Genomic DNA, 20,749 nt, shown 5'->3' on the forward strand with positions numbered 1-20,749 from the left:
AACATAATTAAGCCATAGGAAGAGATGGGTAGAACATATAGCACACATGTCAGAGAAGACAAATTCCTGTAGTACATAAACGGAAAATTTCAAGGAATGAGGCAACCTAAGACTCGTAAGAGTAGTTAAGAGAATAATATTAAAATGGTACAGGGATGTAAGGGTTTGAATTGGACTCAGGATAAAATAAATAAACGAATTTTTGGGTTCGCTAAAATTATGGAAATCGTGGAAAGTATCTACACCATGCAGATGGTAGATTACTACAAGAAAATACACAACTTTGAAATATAACAATTTACTTTAGAGGCACGAAATTTAGCACGTGATCAAGGAGCAGAGTTATTTGATAAATGTGCCAAGATTTTGGATGGTAAGATCATGTCTGTTACTACAAAGGGCAAAGCATGAAAGGAAAAAGAAATTGTATGTTTTATTCTACACCGATAAATATATCGTCGACGTCGAATCACGGCTGGCGATCATTTCCACATGATCTCTCCACAGCACTGCAACGAGATGACGTCATACACTGACGGATACATTTCTGAATTCTGTTAGCCATCATCAGAGCCTGATCGACCAAGCCCTCTGCGCATTCATATAAACTGGCCACGAATGAAAAGTTGCACTGTACCTCACGACTTCAAACACCAAAGCGATTTATCAGCACTTGGAAAGAATCTTATTTCCGTGAGGAAATTTCCAGCGGGTAAGGCCATGTCTGTCGCGTGCCATCACCTGGGGCCTTAGCCCTGTGATGTGACACCACATCAATCACTTTATCTGGCCGGGTCTCGGGGAACTGTAATTACATGAAGAGCTGGCGGTTTCTTGTTTAATACAACAATAACGTTTTGTAAAAAAAAAAACAGCGCGAATTTCTAAGTAAAGTTCATTACACCGTGAAAATAATTTTGAGAAAGTTATTTTAGGTGAATGCACTGCAGATTTGCATCAGAAAGGAACCTGTTACAATTTAGTGCGGGTCACAGTTTCTTATGAATGACTTTTTTATATATTATTAGTTATCCCCAGGAATATGTTGATAGAGTACCGAGAGATTATTTTAGAGAAAAGTGGTACTTATATGTACCACCTGTTTTAACAGTGACAAAGCATACATTTTGTCTACAGAGTGTACTTAGTTTTATATATGATTTTCGGAATAAACAACGATTATTTAACCATCGTTGACCAATCGGTCTTTGTAATAAAAACAAATTGTGTTTTCTTCGAGGTAAGAACTGAATTTTTAAATATCATTTAGATAAACTTCGTGTTTCTTTATCCTTACCAGAAAGACAACCGGGCATTGCCTGGGAACCTTCAATATATTAGATCCTCTTTCTCCCCCCCAACCCGAAATCGAAGTGTCTCCCACTAAGACCTCACACTTAGCAGCAGTTGTCATCGGGAGAATCCCTCAGCCGGAACGCAGATCAAACACGAAACGAGGAATGAGACAGACTGATTGGTTGTTGAATGACTGACTAATATTAGTTTTGGGTCACGTAGCGATGCGACCTGTATATAACCTTAGCGTGTTTGTAGGTTTTGACTGCGTATGTACATTCGCCGACAGCCTCACACTCCCAGATATTATTATTTTGTGATTATTCAGTTATTTCGCCAGATTTATTGTGTCTCTGTTTTGATTAATAGTCAGCACGATCTAAAAGAAGTCTTGCTTATATTACGTAATCTAAATATAAGGAAATAAATGCGTAAATTATAAGAAACTTTCACGCACTGGGTGGCAAAGATTAGTCTGAAATACGAGGCGCGTCCTCAAAGTAAGTTTCCCACTCGTCCCACAGCTAGCAAACCTTATATTGCGCGAAGCGACTGTGCGTACGTGATAGAGCAATGACGTAGCATGGCGCATGCACTAACGGCACCTCCCGCGTTCTCACAGTAGCATCGTTGCAGCTGTTGAAGATGGAGATTCTTATTCCAGCTCCCGCCGACTGTGAAGTGCGGTCAGTGATAACGCTAGGCCGCACACGGCTCGACGGACAGCAAGTCTCCTGCAGGAGTTCAGCTGGGAGGTGTTTAATCATCCACCCTACAGCCCGGACATCGCTCCCAGTGATTTCCATCTTTTCCTACACCTCAAGAAATTCCTGTCCGGTCAGCGTCAGCGTTTTGAGAATGACAGAGAGGCGGAGATGGTTGTCACACAGTGGTTCCAATCCCAGGCGGCAGACTTCTACGACACAGGTATTCAAAAGTTGGTCCCACGGAATGACAAATGTCCCAATTCCGGTGGCGAATATGTTGAAAAATAGCTGGACACTTGCTATATCTGTTGCAATAAATATTTCCATGAAATTGTGTTTTGTTTCTGTAAACGGCCCCAGGGAAACTTACTTTGAGGACGCGCCTCGTACTTTTCTCGCGATATTTTCCCACCAGATTGTCACAAACTTTGTCGCATTGCTTTCGTGCTACTAATTCCGTTAAACAGCGGCCAGTACCAACTTCAGTGATTTAAATCGTGGCTAAAAAATCACCACGTTTCATGTGCTCATGCTGTGTTCAGAAGAACTTGGACATTGGAATAAATCACGACAATCCTGAAATAATTTCCGACTCTGACATAATTCTGACCGACGTTTTTCACTTGATGGAATGACAGGTAATGTAGTCGCCTTTGCGCGTATCGTAATATTTCTTTGTCAGGTGTATACGCGGATTCTGACATTAATGCGAGCTTTCGCGTGTTGATGGACAAGTCCACTTTACTTCAGTAACACGGAGTTCAAGCCACATTACACTGTTTTCACATAAAACCAAGCACTTACAGTAATTGAAATTTTAAAGAGGACAGCGGCTGACGACGGCTTAATGAATTACGACGCACGAGCTGATTGCGTTGGGAAGGAGAGTGTTTTCGTGTATCTAGGTCCAAAAGTGGCCAAGCTTCGCTACTCATTCGTACAATTAATATCAGTGAATTGCAAGTTCTTCATTAAAACACACGGACAGCGACCTTAATGGACACACCGGATGTGACAGATGGAATAATCAGCTAGAGAGTGGGACATTTCACGCCAGAAGAGAAATTTGTTAACGCAGTTCTAAGAAACAGTTAAATTCTGATAACAGTGTTATTACTTTTGTAAGTTACTATGAGGAAATTAAAATAACAGACAGTAAAATATGTGTGCAGAATTTTGATTACGAAATCTATCACTCTTAACCATCTCAACCCCCGTAATGTTATAAATTTCGTTCTTCAGCTCTGAAGATGGGGGCAGCAGGTTTTCCGAACCGGTGTTACAACCCAAGAAGAACATCGGCACCTTCAACTAAATGCCTCAATTCTCGTTCGCACATTTTTTTACTGTGTTTAAAACGATCTGATGATGGAGGCGGTAAGTACCTCCGAAACGTGAGCAAATTTCTGTGAGACTACAAGGCGAAAGATCGCAGAAGAGGTCCAACTTCTTACTTTTCGCGGCCTGAAAATAAATTAGTGTCGCATGTAGACGTACTAAATACATATTTAACGTTGTAGACAATTATAAACACCCTGTAGCAACGAAACAGGGTTTTAGACTAACATATATTACTAAATAGTGTATAATAACTCCATTGGATTAAGATAAAAACAAATCTAATGGTATGAATTAAATTGCTGAACATTTTTGTACACTTAAACCAATATAGCCGAGTCCTTCCAGAGAAGCTGACAGTCACCCAGCGACTTAAGAAATTCCCACGCATTTTATGGGACCCGAAGGTTCACAAGAGTCCGCCACTGGTCCCTGTCCTGAGCCAGATGAATCCAGTTCATGCTACCCCATCATCTTTCTCTAAGATCCATTTTAATATTATCTTTCCACTTACGTCTCTTTCCTTCTGGTTTTTTTCCACCAAAACCCTGTATGCATTTATCTTCTCTCCCACACGGTCTACATGCCCTGCCCATCTCATACTCCTTAACTTGGTCAGTCTAATTTTATTTGGTGGCGAGTAAAAATTACGAAGTTCTTCATTATGTAACTTTCTCCAGTCTCCTACTAATTCATCCCTCTTGGGGCCAAATATTCTTTTTCCTAAGCAGCCTGTTCGGAAATGCCCTCGGTCTACGTTCCTTCCTTTGTGTCAGATACCAAGTTTCACACCCATACAAAACTACAGGAAAAATTATACTTTTGTATATTTTAATCTCTAAGTTTTTAGATTACAGACGAAAATACGAAATTTCTGAACTGAATGGTGGCAAAGATTACCAGAATTTAATCTGCTCTTAATTTCGTCATGAATTAACTTTTGATTTGTTATGCTTAGTATGAATACATTCTGTACGAAACAGTTAAAATTCAGGTGAGTCCAGAGGGTTCTGAGCGGGAAGTATTCTGCGGCCCCCAATTTTTTCTCGTCAAAACAGACAATTTCTAATCTCGCTGATCGTCCCAACAGAGCAAACCCTGCAATTTGGGTCAATGTGCTTGGATGGATGGTTATCGGAGCTTGGTAATTGGCTACAGGCCAGAGCGTCAAGGCGGCTTCAAGCGAGCCCATCGGATGAGCAGGGCCTTTGACTATTGATTGCCGTACGCCACTGGATGCTGGTATAAGAACGCTCGATACATGCAGTAATTTATGCTAGGCACTTGTGTACGTTTCGGAAACAGACGATTTATGGTTCATGTCTGACAAGTCTTCATTCTAAGCTTTAATTAAATATAATATAAACTGCAATAATAAACCCGAGGTCAGGAGGAGGTACGGAGGTCTAAATCACTCAGTTACGGAAACAAAGTCTACAGATTAAATCTTGGCCATTTCAAGCCGAATCTCGCGTAAATAATATTTAAGAATTCAGTCCGTACCGCGAAGAAAACACCACACTTCACCATTACGTATATCAACTGGCTAACGCTGTTTACGGAAATAATCGCGGTTTATTCCGAGAATCTTAGTTCGTCTGAATTATATATAAGAATTCAGTCCGTACCGCGAAGAAAACACCACACTTCACCATTACGAAGATCAATTGGCTAACGCTGTTTAAGGAAATAATCGCTGTTTACAGAGGGAATCATACGAAACATAAATACAAAATGAAGTTACTGATTTTTAAAGAAGGTGGTAGATATAGTTACCACCGGACTTTAAATGGTTAAGGATACATCTTTGTTGATCACATCGTCGGTTTCCTTAAACGCCGAGGTTAACTGAATTAAATTATTTCTCAACTTTACGCTTTGCAATTCATATTCGGAGTGTCTACTCGTAAGGACAACTTCAGTTTCTCAGCCTTGAAGATGGAGACAATATATCTACCCGAAATCCTGGAATCTACCAACTACACTGCACAGAACCAAAATACAGAATGTAACCAATGAAATTTCGGTAGCCGGACTGAACAGTGGAATTATTGCAAGGGTATATTGATCTATACTTTTCTAGGTGAGAAAATGAAAATCTGAGAAAGCAAGTTAAATAGGATGGACCGGTCGGATGCTGCAAGAGAGTCTAGCCTAATAGAATCTTTGTTGAAAGGGCTCCAGGCTAGACGCAGAAAGTGGTGATTATTTTACTCTGTGAATCTGTGACACACCAAAGAGGCTCATAGAATTAAATCAGTGGTACATATGAAGTTAGTTCTCTCTCTCTCTCTCTCTCTCTCTCTCTCGCTAACCCAACCGCTTACCACAATTTCACCCAGTCCACGAGTCTGCAGTCACAGGACAAAGTTCATTATACAGAAAACTGTATTACAGCAAACAAGACTGGCCTTAGGACAATGATATAAAAATTCACAAATTATACTAAACGCTTACTAGTAACCTCCGAGGACCAAAGTCATCTTTTACAAATACATCATACGCTCATTTAGTCGAAGTAATTCCCAGGTTTTCATGAAAACCCAAGGTTCATTGCCGTTGCAACAAGAGTTCACGTCACCAGTCTCTGTTCTGGGCCAGATGAATCCAATCCACAAATCGCACCCTATTTTATTGAGGTGCATTTTAATATTATCCTTCCATCTACCAACAGATCTTCCAAGTGGTGTCTTACATTCAGGCTTTTCAGACATGATTTTTTTAAAGCAATTCTCGTATCTCCCATCCGCGCTACATGTCCGTACGTCTCATTATCCTACATTTGATAATCAGATAGCTTGGTGCAGAATAATTACTGACAGAACTCTTTATCATGCGCTGTTTCCTTCCTCTTATCACTTCAGACCTTTAGGGCCAAACTTTCTCGTAAACGCCCTCTTCTTAAACGCCCTGAACATGTATTTTTCGTTTAACGTGACAAAACAGATTTGACATCCATACAAAACGTCTAACAGAGCTTAAGTTTGCATATTTATCCCTCTCAATAACTACTACCCGAATGATAAAGTGTGTTCTTACTTAGAAGCTGGATAACTAATTGGACGACTCACTGAAGAGATTCAAAACACTGGCAATTCGCCAAAGATATAATGCCTTTGCTATAAATAAAGATTAGATATAAATCTCGCTTGAAATATATTTTCAGATAGGTTAGTTCCAAGCAGCGAAAGATTACAAAGGGCAGATATATCATATTGTTTCAACATTTTTATTGATTACGTAAGTGACGCTAAGATTCTGAATTACTTTCATTAATCCTTATTACGCCACGAAGATTGTAAATCACAGAGAAACATTTTCTGTCCTTCAAAATATTTTGTTTTCCAAAAATCAGTAAAAAATAAATCAAATCTGCTGTCTACCAACTGTTAGCTATCAATGACATTATTTGAATTCAGAATTTACAATGAAAAAATATACTAAGACAATATAAAATGTATAATAGGCAGATTTAAATCCATCAGACCACCACGTGCAACAAATGTAAGTTATGCCACGGAAATATTCACTTTCCAGAAGATACCAATAGCGTTACTGAGTCATCAAAGGGATTTTTAAAAAGTCGACTGTCTTTATTGGATAGCACGGAAAGGGTTAAATATGAATTTAAAAGAATAATAATATTTGTTTATTTTAACCGTATAATCACAATAAAATATTTTATTAAATATTAAATGTGATAACAAAGTACAATTGATCTAGAAGAGGATAACTTTCCCATATTTAATGGACATCTGACGAAGGATTGCATTTAGAATAACACATTGAAATTTATATCGATTATACACCTGAAGATGGTTCATTGAAAACCGAAACATGTCGTGAAAAAGATGATGCTCTAATTGTAAATCGAACATTTCGATAGAAAGAGCACCATTTTAATATATTTTAAATATTAAATGTTAATTATAGTAATAATAATTTAATATTTTAATATTTAATAAAATATTTTATTGTGATTAGACGGTTAAAATAAACAATTATAATCATCACAATATGACGCAACAATATCATCTCAAGAATAATAATATTGAAAACGTGTACTCTTTCGAGGAACTGTGCGACAGCTTAGTCAGTCAATACAGTGACTCGGCTACTGGCTGGAAAACAGGGGTTCGAATGCCATCAGGGGTAGATATTTCTCAACCGCATTCAGGCTGGCTCTCGGTCCAACGTAGACTCTGTTCCACTAGATGCTTGAGAACAGAGTGGCTGGAGCGTCAAGCTAACCACTTAGCTGTATTTAGTGGTGAGGTTAAAATGTTCCACGTCCTCGTGACTTCAAGGCTTGGTGCTAATGCTAACACAAGTCAAAGTTCATGTCTTACGACGGTAGCAATGAAATAACAAAACACTTTTTCCGCCTAGGACAGCTTCGAAACGAGAAGTGTCATTAAACACGAGCAACTTGCAATAAACAGCACAGCCGCTTATGAAATGACCACACCTTTCTTCTGCAACCATCAGCAGACGTCGTATCACAGTAGGACCCATAAATAATTTATGTAGTAAGTTAATGGCATCCTGTGATGGCGATTAATTATTAAGCGGAAAACGTCAATGCTACGCGCTGAGTAGCACTTAGTGACCGTGTTAACTATGTAACTTACGACCTCATAGAGAATTCTCCCCATATTCTATTAACCAGACAAAAATCATCAGCTTTTACGTTCATAAATTTGACATTTTAGTAATATATCAATTTAAAAACATTTAATTTTCTGCGTAATTTACCTTCAAATATGCAAGCGGAAAACTGGTCTGAAAAATTGAAAAAGTTCTACCGAACTACACGGCATAACAACCTAGGAGACGACCATCTTCAGGTCTACATTTTCTGCGAAATATTATTACCGAAAGTTCGGTGGGCGTCCTGTGGGCTTAACAGAAGAATTAAGTCACTGCCAATGTCGAGAATCAAATCCCGGTCTTCTATTCAGTTGCCAGCCTCCACAATAACGACGCTGGTCAGGACTCGTCCTGTTCTCTTAACGGTATAAAAGTCTTCGATACCCGGGCACGTGGTTCCTTAGAAATTCGACAGATAAGAAAACAGCTTCATAAATAATATTTTCCGGAATACTCACAGCATCAAACTCAATTTATGCTTAAATAAGCAGATAAATTTACACTAGTTTAATGATAATTATTAAACAGATTAATATTTTATACACATGGGTATGTGTAGAAATAAATTTTTGTTAATGTGTTTAATGTTCTAATAATTATATTTAAGAAACAAAGTGCAGAATTTGAGAGCTGTAAATTAATAGTCTTCTTGAAAAAAAAGAAAGAATGTTTTTGTTTATTAGTTATAATTATTTTTAATAATTTAGGCAATAATCCGAGTTTATATTCGACAATGATCTCAGGTTTTATAATTTCATAATTAGTAAATATTTTTAATCTCGTTTCCAAAGTCGCGGTTACTCTTGGCCTATTAGTTTTCGTAATTGACTGCGAAGAATGACAAATCATTTGTCGTAAAAAAAAAACACTGGAAAACACAACGAAAAACCGGAAGTTAGTTTCTGGACTGAAGCGCGGTGCGATATTACGAATGAAGGAGAATTGGCGGATATAAGAAACAGCGGATTCAGATAAAACAGATAACTTGGGTTTAATGTAAATATTGCTGACTTGCGGAATTATAAGATTAGGCAGTGTGTGAAGTACTTTCGTTTTGCTATATTCAAGGCAAAGCAGACATTGATATTAGTTCATCTCGGCTGTTAGCTGGTGGATACAATACATTTTATCAACAGACACCGTCTAGCGGCTTTATACGAACAAATTGAGGCACGGATCCTAAATAATAACTTTCATTTCTCACAAAATGTTTCGCTGGTAATCATGATGATCCAGGAGGCAGAGATCGAAGCGGGCAGAAACATCGTAAGGCAATCGATCACCAGTTCATTAATTAATTTCAACTCTTCCATCCCAGAACATTTCGTTTTGCAGATAAACATTTCGTTACTGTACGTCACTGTCCGCGGCCCCTGTTCTGTTAATGGGTCGTGTATATAATTTATTGTGATATTTATCTGGTGTCAGAAATGGATGGATATGATTCAATCAATGACATTCGTGAAACAGCTCCAATTCGTCTTCGTACTTTCTCACAATTCGCCAGACCGATACAACTGAAAATGAAGAGTACTCCATCTTAGAATACAGACAACTTACTAATGAACTCTTTCTCGATTTTGCGTACATATATCGTTTTTGCTGTTCCTTCATCGCAGATAGAAGTATCATGTTATTTCAATAACAATTCACTACAGATATCACATCGCTTGGAGTTAGATTTTTGTTTCAATAAATATTATTAATGTCGAAAAATTAAGTAGAGTTTGAGGCTTTCACGGCGGTGAGTCCGAATATGGCTGTCTTCCGGGTTGTAGGCCGTTTAATCTGATAGAAGTTTACGGACGTTTCAGAGGTCCATCATCAGGGCACGCCCTGATGATGGACAGTAGGCTTCGCTAAAAAATAAATTCTCGCATTTATCGAAACCCGGAATCTAACCACTATGTTCATAAAACCCACCACCAGTCTCCATCCTAAGCACACATCCCCGAAACCTATTTTTATAAGATACATTTTAATATTATCCTCCCATGTACGCTTAGGTCTTACAAGTAGCGTCTTCACTATAGGCTTTAAAAATCAAAATTTAATTTTGGAGACCACCTCATCCTAATTAATTTGATTATATTTACATTATTTTACTGTTTGGTTATTTCCAAGGAATCCGTCAATATTCCAGGCTCTCACCCAAGACCTCAACTGGATTACCACCTCCTGTCGAATGTCTCAGAGTGCTTATTCATTATATTCACAGCTACCTGCTGTATCTGGGGACGTTCTCCTCTGTCCACGAACTGAAGAGGACGCCTATGTAGGATTAGAGATGGACGACACCAAGTGCATTCAGACAGCAGGACCAGAAGTTTTTTTACAAGTTGTCACTTGGAAATTTTTAAAGTCATTCAATGCAAATAATGGTATTTTAAAATATGAAGTAAAAATGGACAAATTATTTACGTAAGAACAGTGAGCTGGACGTCTTCCTTGGCTCTGTGGTCGGGAAGGTGGACTATCTTTTCCGCGATGTAAAGCGATTACCTTATATTTCGTCTCTGCTCACTGAATAGGCCTGTCTTCACATCAACGTAGTAGAGTTTGTAGCTCAGAAGTTGCTCCCGAGAAACCTTCCGATATATCACAGCGCGTATCTACCGCCTAATTACCGCGTAACTCGAACCAAAGATGAACGGCCGCGTTACAGAGTTTTATACACGACGCCTTCAGTTTTGCTGAAGGGCTCTTAAAGGAACACAAAAGTCAGCTTACTTTCAACAGACACTGTACAAAATTTCAGGCTTTCAGTGTGGTAACAATTTTGATTCTAGTCTCTTGGGTTGCGTCATCACACGCTGTAAAGATATTCTGAGTCAAAGACACCGGTGGTACGTACCTCCGAAACGCTGGTAACCATCTACGAGGTGCGATCGGAAAGTTTCTAGACTGCGCGTATAAAAACCCGTACACTTATCTCAGGTATTAAATTCATCCATCACCCTCGAAGTAGTTCCCCTGGGAGTGAACACAACGATCCCAGCGCCGCTGCCAAGCCTGGAAGCATCCCTGGAAATCTTTCTTTGTCAGCCTGTCAAGCACCATCTGCGATTCTGCCTGAATCTCTTGCCAAAGACTCGCCAAAACTGCTACGGAAACCTATGAAATGCTAAAGCAAGCATTTGGGGAGTCCGCAAACTTTTGTGTGGCATTCACGTTTTAAAAATGGCCGAACCTCTGTCGATGATGACGAGCGTTCTGGACGACCATCTTCGAGCACAACGCCCGAAAATGTTACGAAGATCGACGTCGTACCATCAGCGACTTGTGCGACATTGTTGGGATAGGCTATGGGACCTGTCAGCTGATTCTAAAGGAAGAACTCCACATGCGACGCATCCTGTCTGAGGACCAGAAGCAGAATCGACTTGACTTCTAGTGTGTCAGGAGCTCAAAGATCTTGCAAGAACCGACCCCAACTTCCTTTCTAAGCTCCGTGTGACTTCTTCCTCTTCCCAAAGATGAAAATTCAGCTAAAGGGAAGGAGATTTGAGACGATAGAAGAGATTCAGGCAGAATCGCAGATGGTGCTTGACAGGCTGACAAAGAAAGATTTCCAGGGATGCTTCCAGGCTTGGCAGCGGCGCTGGGATCGTTGTGTTCACTCCCAGGGGTACTACTTCGAGGGTGATGGATGAATTTAATACCTGAGATAAGTGTACGGGTTTTTATACGCGCAGTCTGGAAACCTTCCGATCGCACCTCGTAGATGCAATTGCTCGTCACTAAGTGCGTCGGGTACCCTCGGTTGGGACAGTCCCAATCATCGCGGGAGCATCTCCATGTCTCTCGGTCCACAGCTACAATGACGGCGTCCGTACAGTCCGCGGACACCTTCATTCATTCACACGTCCTGTCTCACGGAGACGCTGCTCCAGTCGTCGAAACAAATTAACGTCTTCCCAGCTCGACTAATACTGGCACCGAGGGTTGTGACGAGCATACGAGGTGCGATCGGAAGGTTTCCAGACTGCGCGTATAAAAACCCGTACACTTATCTCAGGTATTAAATTCATCCATCACCCTCGAAGTAGTTCCCCTGGGAGTGAACACAACGATCCCAGCGCCGCTGCCAAGCCTGGAAGCATCCCTGGAAATCTTTCTTTGTCAGCCTGTCAAGCACCATCTGCGATTCTGCCTGAATCTCTTGCCAAAGACTCGCCAAAACGGCTACGGAAACCTATGAAATGCTAAAGCAAGCATTTGGGGAGTCCGCAATGGGTCGTGCACAAACTTTTGTGTGGCATTCACATTTTAAAAATGGCCGAACCTCTGTCGATGATGATGACGAGCGTTCTGGACGACCATCTTCGAGCACAACGCCCGAAAATGTTACGAAGATCGACGTCGTACCATCAACGACTTGTGCGAGTCGCCGCCATGAGAACCTAAAATTTCACCAAGATATACACCATGGCTTCCCTCAGCCTCTGTAGATTGCGTTGGACTGGTCTCAGGACACTCCATTGCCTTTAAAATCCTTCCCGATCCATTATATTAAACCATCCTCCCTATGAAGCAGAGATACGACTCGAAGATTTTGTTTCTTAGAAGTTTATAGAAATGAGACAGAGCACATTTTTTTCATCTTGTATCAAAGTCTAGAGAAGACGTTTCCTGTCTTATCTCTTCCCCCCCTCCAAGTGTCCACCCCTATTCTAAGTGCCACTGTCTCCGAGACTTGACATCGTGAGGGCGTTCTGTCTCTGTCAGGCGCAGTATTCAGCCCCGTCGTTGGTCTGACCGACTATTCTCGGTGACACGAGCGTCGATGGCGTATACTGAAGTTCGTCGGAGGAAACAATCAGATGACTGTCTTCTGGGTTGTATCGCCGTGTAGTCTCATAGAAGTTTACCGACGTTTCCGAAACCATAAAGATTTCTTTACTACGTAACAAAAATCAGATCTGACGTTTACGTGCTTAAAATCAGGCATCCACTATTTTATAATCCTCTTTTGATTTTACTGAATTTTGTTTTGAACAGAATGGATGGGGATTTGTGCACAAAATTCTTCATCTGGAAAATTATTAAACGGATTTAGATTAAATTTAGTACCGGGGGCTTCTACACTGAAATTCATAGAGCGAGTTTATACATAGCCGTGTCATAGCTCAGGCGACTGGACCCTGATTTCTTACCGAGAAGACCGGAGTTAAATCTAGACCGAGATATAAATGTATTAGACGACTTGGAGTTTTCTCTAACTACTTCTGCTGTTCCCTGATAATCACCGGTTCACCTTTGCTCTATAATCACCCATCACCACCTCACGAGGTGCTAGACGGCCCTGACCGAGCATCGCATTGTCATAAGCTCGGTCCTAAGTTCGTCTCTCGTCGTCACTTGGCTGCTCTCAGAGTAAATGTTCTTAAAGAAACTACACGTCTTGTTAAGAAAAGTTATCGATGCGATGTCGTTCTTCCAGATTTTCACGCACGTGTAGAATCTTAGGTTTATGCCAAATTTTCAGAGAATCGTGCCTCCATCTTCAGAGCTGAAATGGAAGTATACAGTTTATCCAAAATTCAGTCGTCTGCCTACGAATCTACACGGCGCCAAGAACCCAGATCATCATAATCACCGTAAAAATCACGAACTTTAAACGCATCTGAACACTAAAAAAATTAAATTAAAATTAATTGATATCGTCAGCAGTTATGGCAATTTTTCCGATAGATGCCTTTACAGAGCCCTGTATTTGTGAGGGATCCCGATGTTACGGCAACAGATAAAGACTTTCCAAGGCACAGCAAGGCTCAATGCTAAATGTTCTAACGAACAAAACGCGAGGAAAAATTTTGTATTCTCTAGGAAACATTTCCGAAACTCGAAATAACATATGAATGACGGTAAATCATAGAGTAAGCGGGCCCTGATTTGTCGTGCCTAAATATTTTAAACTCCCATTTCCTTTCTTTTGAAATCGACTTTCGTCTTTCGTGGTATCTGTTCCCTTTTTTAAATTTCTTTGCATGTCAGCATCGTATTTCACAGTTCAGACACGTGAAGTGTACGAGCCTGTTAACGATCCCTATTTTATGACGCACAGTTCAAATGTACGAGCGAGTGAACGGAAGGCAAACGGATTATAAATCAAAATATTGTCATGGAGACATTATTTCGAGTAATCGATTGGTTGTGGGTGGTACTGCTATGCAGAGGAAGGAAACAGCTTTAATCGTTTAAAGCATGTTGGTAACTATATGTACCACTTGCTTTTTCATTCAATAACTTTTAGGTGAAAACTTCTTGTTCACTTATTAGTACTTGTAAGGAGACTTTTTATTTAGTGTTCTGTCTGACGACAGGTCCATATGAACAGGATCCTTCCATCCTTTTCTCGGACTGGGACCTGTTCATATACGTTCTTGGCAGATGATCCAGAAGTGGTTTGCCATTGCCTTCTTCTGTGTGTGAATGGAGTAATTGTTGGGATGCCACGGAGGAAAACTCCGTGTTGCCTAGACCACGGCCTTGCCCAACACAAGTTATAAATTCGGGCACAGCCGGGAATCGAACCCGGGACCCCAGGATTACAAGGCCAGCGTTCTAACCGCTAGACCACCTCATCTTATTATTATTTAGTGTTCTGTCTGACGACAGGTCCATATTAATGTTATCCTCCCATCTACAACTATTATTATTTAGTGTTCTGTCTGACGACAGGTCCATATGAACAGGATCCTTCCATCCTTTTCTCGGACTGGGACCTGTTCATATACGTTCTTGGCAGATGATCTAGAAGTGGTTTGCCATTGCCTTCTTCTGTGTGAGTGTGAATGGAGTAATTGTTGGGATGCCACGGAGGAAAACTCCGTGTTGCCTAGACCACGGCCTTGCCCAACACAAGTTATAAATTCGGGCACCGCCGGGAATCGAACCCGAGACCCCAGGAGTACAAGGCCAGCGTTCTAACCGCTGTAGACTAAAATGTGATAATGTAAATTGTTTTTTATCGTATTAATTATGAATTGCATAAAAATATCCAATGCAATATAAATGTTGTCTTATATATATTATTCGCCCTTAAAGACTCAAACGTTATATAAGAATTAACGTCTGTATCAAGAATCTATAAAACGCGTTACACTTTTCCTTTGTTTTATGTTGTAGAGAAAGAGGACACGTGTTTCTTTGATGTGCCAGGAGGTTGAAAGGAGAAGGAAATCAACATCTGCCTTCGTCACATGACACGCTTCCCCTAGAGGGTAGGCCATTTCAACTCACTTGAGGAGACTGACTTCAATAGCACCACGCAGTGTCACCTAACTCACAGGCTACGCCAAGTCCCCAATAAATATTATAAAACTCTGAAATAAAAATGAAACAGTTGACTTTCACTTCGAGACACGAAATTTTTTTTCGACGTTTCAGTGCGAGAACTTGGGTCAAAATCCAGGTGACATACACGTGTGTAACAACGTAATTAGGTAACGCAGTTTAGGGAACTATTTGCAGTTTATTCTTACAATCATAAGCACACTCGCTGGATTAAAAGCAAATACATTAATGGTCAAAGCAGTTGATGGAAAAAGTTATTCATAAGATAGTGTAGTTGCGTCATATTGTGATTTATTAAATTAAAATTAAATCATTTGGTTATTCCGTCAAATCACAATGTATTTAAAATAAGATAATTAAAATAATTAAAATATCATTCTGTGTTCCATATCGAATAATCGATTTACAATTGGAACAGTTACAACATGTTTCGGTTTTATTAAACCATCATCAGGTATAAAATTATAATAAATTTAAAATTCAATTACTATTTTTTACAATTTTTCGTAGTGTAGTTTTTGGAGGTTGTGTCCAGATATTTTCATATAATGGATCAACTTTATTGTTTGAAGTGATGCTTTTGATGTTTACATCGGTCAGAGATGAAATAGTAGACACGTTAATGTGTCTGGAGGTGATCCAGAAGTATTACCGTATCCGATCAAGGTTTATTACAGTTCCAATTGTAAATCGATTATTCGATATGGAACACAGAATGATATTTTAATTATTTTAATTATCTTATTTAAATACATTGTGATTTGACGGAATAACCAAATAATTTAATTTAATTTTAATTTAAGGAAAAAGTTAACACAGTGGTTTTGAAGGCTTGATACGTAATTAACAGCAAAATATAATGAAGAAACTTCTACTTCAGAATGCCATTTAAAACGTACTCCACGAAGAATGTGTAAGATAATTTATATTTTAACAAAGAAAATTGTGAGTTTCCTCAGTCTCTCCAAGCGAATTTTAAGACAGTAACTCCTAACAAGCTACGACAGCTTTCCTCCACGTCCACCTACTTCATCTTATAAACTCACTGAACGCTATATAACTTCAGCAGTTGAAACAGCGTTGTTAAAGTCCACAAACAGATTTCATAAATGGTTGTTTATTGACTAGCTAAGCGACTATCAGCTTCTTAAGAGGGATTATGCTCCTTGGAGTAGTTACGATTCGTTGATTATTGGCTCATTTAATGACACTTTTCAACGAAACAGGTTATCGGTATGCAGCGTTGAGTGATGGGTGGTGAGCAGGAAGTCGTGGAGAGAAGAGTTTCTTGGAGTACCTGAGGTGTTCACAACAAAGAAACCAGCAAAGAAACTCACGATAAATCTCGGTCAGTAAAAGAGGTCTGTGGCCATACATCTTAACCCGAGACCTCGCGAACACAAATATACATTCAGTGCGTATAAAAATGGAGTATTTTTTCTGTGGTTTTTTGACGTAAATACGTCTATATTTTAGGGTCAGTGTCATTAGGAAAAAATGTAACGAAAAAGTGTTACGAAAAAGGGAAACGAAAAAGTGTAACTTCCTTGTTATGTTACCTTGGAAACGTCATCTGTTTACTCGGCATTGTTGTTACCTATAAAACATTACATTACATTCAGCTACCACAGAGCCATCTTAAGCGTAACTAATTCAAGTTAAATAAGCAATGTCTTAATCAAACTTTACTCAATTGTAAAGCATGTATAAAGGAAATATTTAGAATAAAGCCAATATATAAACTTCCTTTCCGTATAGACGTATTTACGTCTAATTCTCCGGAACTGTGGTTCCACTGACAACTTTTTAAAATTCTGTATAGGTTATAGAAAAAAACTGTTCAATTAAAGGCCACATTTTCTTATGTTTGTCTAACCACAAAGCGAAAGTTTACAAATAAATTAAAACATACGAATGACACATCGAAAATCCAAACAAATAATAAATAAATACTTAGTGAGTATTTCTAGTTATTTATATATGTACATGGGAAGAGGTGGAAAATCCCAAGTTCAAGCCTCAGCTTGGAGACCAGCTGAATTTTTAATTTTTATCAACCCCTATAGAAAAATTCGGAGATAGGTTAGATTAGGTTAGGTTAGGTTAGGTTAGGTTAAGTTACGTTAGGTTAGGTTATGTTAGGTTATGTTAGTTTAGGTTAGGTTAGGTTTTGTTAGGTTATGTTAGTTTATGCTAGGTTATGTTAGGTTAGGTTATGTTAGGTTAGGTTAGTTTAGGTTAGGTTATTTTAGGTTAGGTTAGGTTACGTTAGGTTATGTTGTGTTAGGTTAGGTTACGTTAGGTTTTGTTAGGTTATGTTAGTTTAGGTTAGGTTATGTTAGGTTAGGTTACATTAGGTTAGGTTATGTTAGGTTAGGTTAGGTTAGTTTAGGTTACGTTAGGTTAGGTTATGTTAGGTTATGTTAGTTTAGGTTAGGTTATGTTAGGTTAAGTTACGTTAAGTTAGGTTATGTTAGGTTGTTAGGTTAGTTTAGGTTATTTTAGGTTAGGTTAGGTTACGTTAGGTTAGGTTACGTTAGGTTTTGTTAGGTTATGTTAGTTTAGGTTAGGTTATGTTAGGTTAGGTTACGTTAGGTTAGGTTATGTTAGGTTAGGTTAGTTTAGGTTACGTTAGGTTAGGTTATGTTAGGTTATGTTAGTTTAGGTTAGGTTATGTTAGGTTAAGTTACGTTAAGTTAGGTTATGTTAGGTTGTTAGGTTAGTTTAGGTTAGGTCACTTCCGCTTTCTACCATACAATTTGTCCTTCATTAGTACTTAATCATTAATTCTTTAGTCTGACCCCACATAGTGTAAACTACTGAAATCGCTGTTAAATAAAGAACAAGAAATGAAAATAAACAAGGGTTGGTTCGTGCTTTCATGAATGTCGGGCGACACACATGTGGCAGGCAAAATTATTGCTTACACACTAATAATACTGCCCAGGACTGAATATAAACACAGCAGAGATCGGCGTAGGCTAATCGATTCGTCATCCAGCGCGGATCAGGCAATATTTCATAAATTCTTTATGACCCATTCTGTGGCCCTAAAACAGTGGATCAAAAGTTACGGTGAGTATTTATAAACGCGTACAACGCGGATGAAATGAACGGAATGCAATGTTTTGTACAAAACAATACGCATTGTCGGTAACAATCTGATGTACCCAGTTCACATCTCAGATGACATATGACGATCACACAACCGCTGCTATTATGCTGTAGTATAAAATATCTGGCTCATTCGCGTACTACGAGAGAGAGAGAGAGGGTGGAGAGGAGAGAGAGAGTTAAAGGCTCAACAGAAGAGTATCAGGGTAATGGCGTGAAGTGAGGGACACTTTATTTCCGGAGAGGGAAAGAGGACCAATTTGTTAGAAGATTCCCAGGCAATGCCCGTTCGTCCTTCTAAAAATGTAGACTTGAAGGTGGTAAGTAGTGAGACCTTGATAACAAAGGCGGTTATATTTTTATTTTCTGAATGTTGCAGTTATAATTTTGGAATTTGAATAATTCAGTGGCCTCCATAGCAAAGGGGTGAATTTTGATTAATTCAAATATTTAAAACTGCATGAGAAGAATGCAGTGGCAACTTGGGAATTTGGACACCATCTCAGAATTTGCTTGAAAACAGAGGAAAACAGAACACAGTAGGCCCGTAAGTTTTCCACGTGTTTTACTGATGATTTTAGTACATTTTAGTAAACATTATGGTCTAGTACTAGGTTGGACTAAATATTAATTAATAATTGAGTCTGTACCACAAATAATTATGACCGTCAAAGTTGACGGGATTCAAACTTGTTTTTGTTAAATATTAATAAAGTTTATCTTTGTAAATCTAATTGAAAATACGTATATTAAGATCTCTTTAAAAGCAGATATAAATGTGAAAACAACTTCATGGCGACTATCGCCATATGATAGCAGACTCCGCCACAGACGCCATCATAACATCGTTTTCATTTCTTGCTAATTTCCACTCTTCCCGCATCGCATAAACGGCGCGCGCGTACAATCCAGAGTGATGGACAGCGGGTGGCTGTCACACCAGGAGTAGGACACAGAATCCACTGACCCCTTTAGAACGTATCTCACAAGTTTTGTGGTGACGTTTGCTACTAGCAACGTAGGGATAGGAGACGGGGCTTGCTTCGTGGTTCTGAAATGTGTACGCATCTAGTGATACAGAGCAATAATGTACTTTAAACTAGACACCTGTCACAGACAGAAACACTCTGCTTTGTGAATCGTATCTTGTCGCTGGAGAGACATAGCGGGATGTAATAAAAGGAGAAGAAGAAGTACTCGAACCCTACGTTCTGTGACACGCCCAAATACCTCTCCATAGCGGAGATGTCACTGACGCTCGTAACACAGCGTATTTATACGTCTCTCCGAGTAAAAAGTCAACATTTCTCTCGTCTTAAAACATGTATTACATATGCCAAAAAATACATAATCGAAATCGATACGTTGAACTAACATTTTCATAAAGAACACAAAAAATCTGCGAACAATTTTTGTGTCACAAGGAGTCTCTTAAATATTACTCTAGTCCCTGCCGTCTTCACGGTTGTTTTATGGAGAAACATCCATTCTCTTGTGAGATTTAAGGTTTTCACGGCGGTAAAAATGATGATCTTCTGGGTTTTGGCGCCGAAGACTCTTTGGTATATGTCAGTGTTTCGGAGAAACATACTGCCACCATCTTCAGGGCTAAAATTGATAACTCCCCGAAATCACACCAAACCGATAAAGACATTCTGTCGGCTAAACGTACAATTACCGAATGTTCAAGCAGGTGGTTCATATATTTATCATTAGGATTTAAATATGTAATTTATTCTTCATACATCAGACCAGACATATAATACAACTTGCATTTTAAACTACGCCTCGATCCGTCAGTGTTTCTGACTCCTAGATGCTATATGACACTTTTAAACTAAATAATAAGGTTTTACATGTATCAAGCGTGGAGGGCGTGTCAGTGCAGCAACGATACATGTGCCACCCGTCTCGTGGAGAAAGGGAACTCGTGTAAATTCTTTGGAGGGTCAGATCAGATTCGGCTTGATAAAGATGGCGCACCGTAACATTTCTTTTTTTCACAGGATGACGTAAAAGGGAAACACAGGGTGACTCGTAAACAGTGTACACACGATGGGTAAGGACGACGAGATATAGACGATTAAAATGTCCTTGTGGAAGTTTAATTATACTTCGCCGAGGAAAAAGAAATGACACTTCCCGATGAGTAGACTGAGATTTTAAAGGCAGAAAAATTCCATTTAAAGAAAGCCTCGAACACAGACGATAAAGTATGTATCCTCACAACTCCGCCTTTCAGCTGTAGGATTATGTATCGTTAAATTACACTGTAAGCTATTGCCTAAGATGATTACGTACAGATGTAAAGAGAATCGATAGCGATTACCTATCGATACATTACA

General features: G+C 39.2%; 1 protein-coding gene across 3 annotated transcripts in view; it reads right to left on the reverse strand.

The window, feature by feature from the left end:
• Nucleotides 1–20,749, reverse strand: part of LOC110826550 (limbic system-associated membrane protein) — a 580,384-nt gene that overhangs the window by 138,738 nt on the left and 420,897 nt on the right. The window lies entirely within an intron of this gene.

This window comes from Zootermopsis nevadensis, unplaced genomic scaffold (genome assembly GCF_977971745.1).
Source record: "Zootermopsis nevadensis isolate Lab colony 2312 unplaced genomic scaffold, Znev_1.0 Znev_ptg000016l, whole genome shotgun sequence".
NCBI classification, from domain to species: domain Eukaryota; kingdom Metazoa; phylum Arthropoda; class Insecta; order Blattodea; family Termopsidae; genus Zootermopsis; species Zootermopsis nevadensis.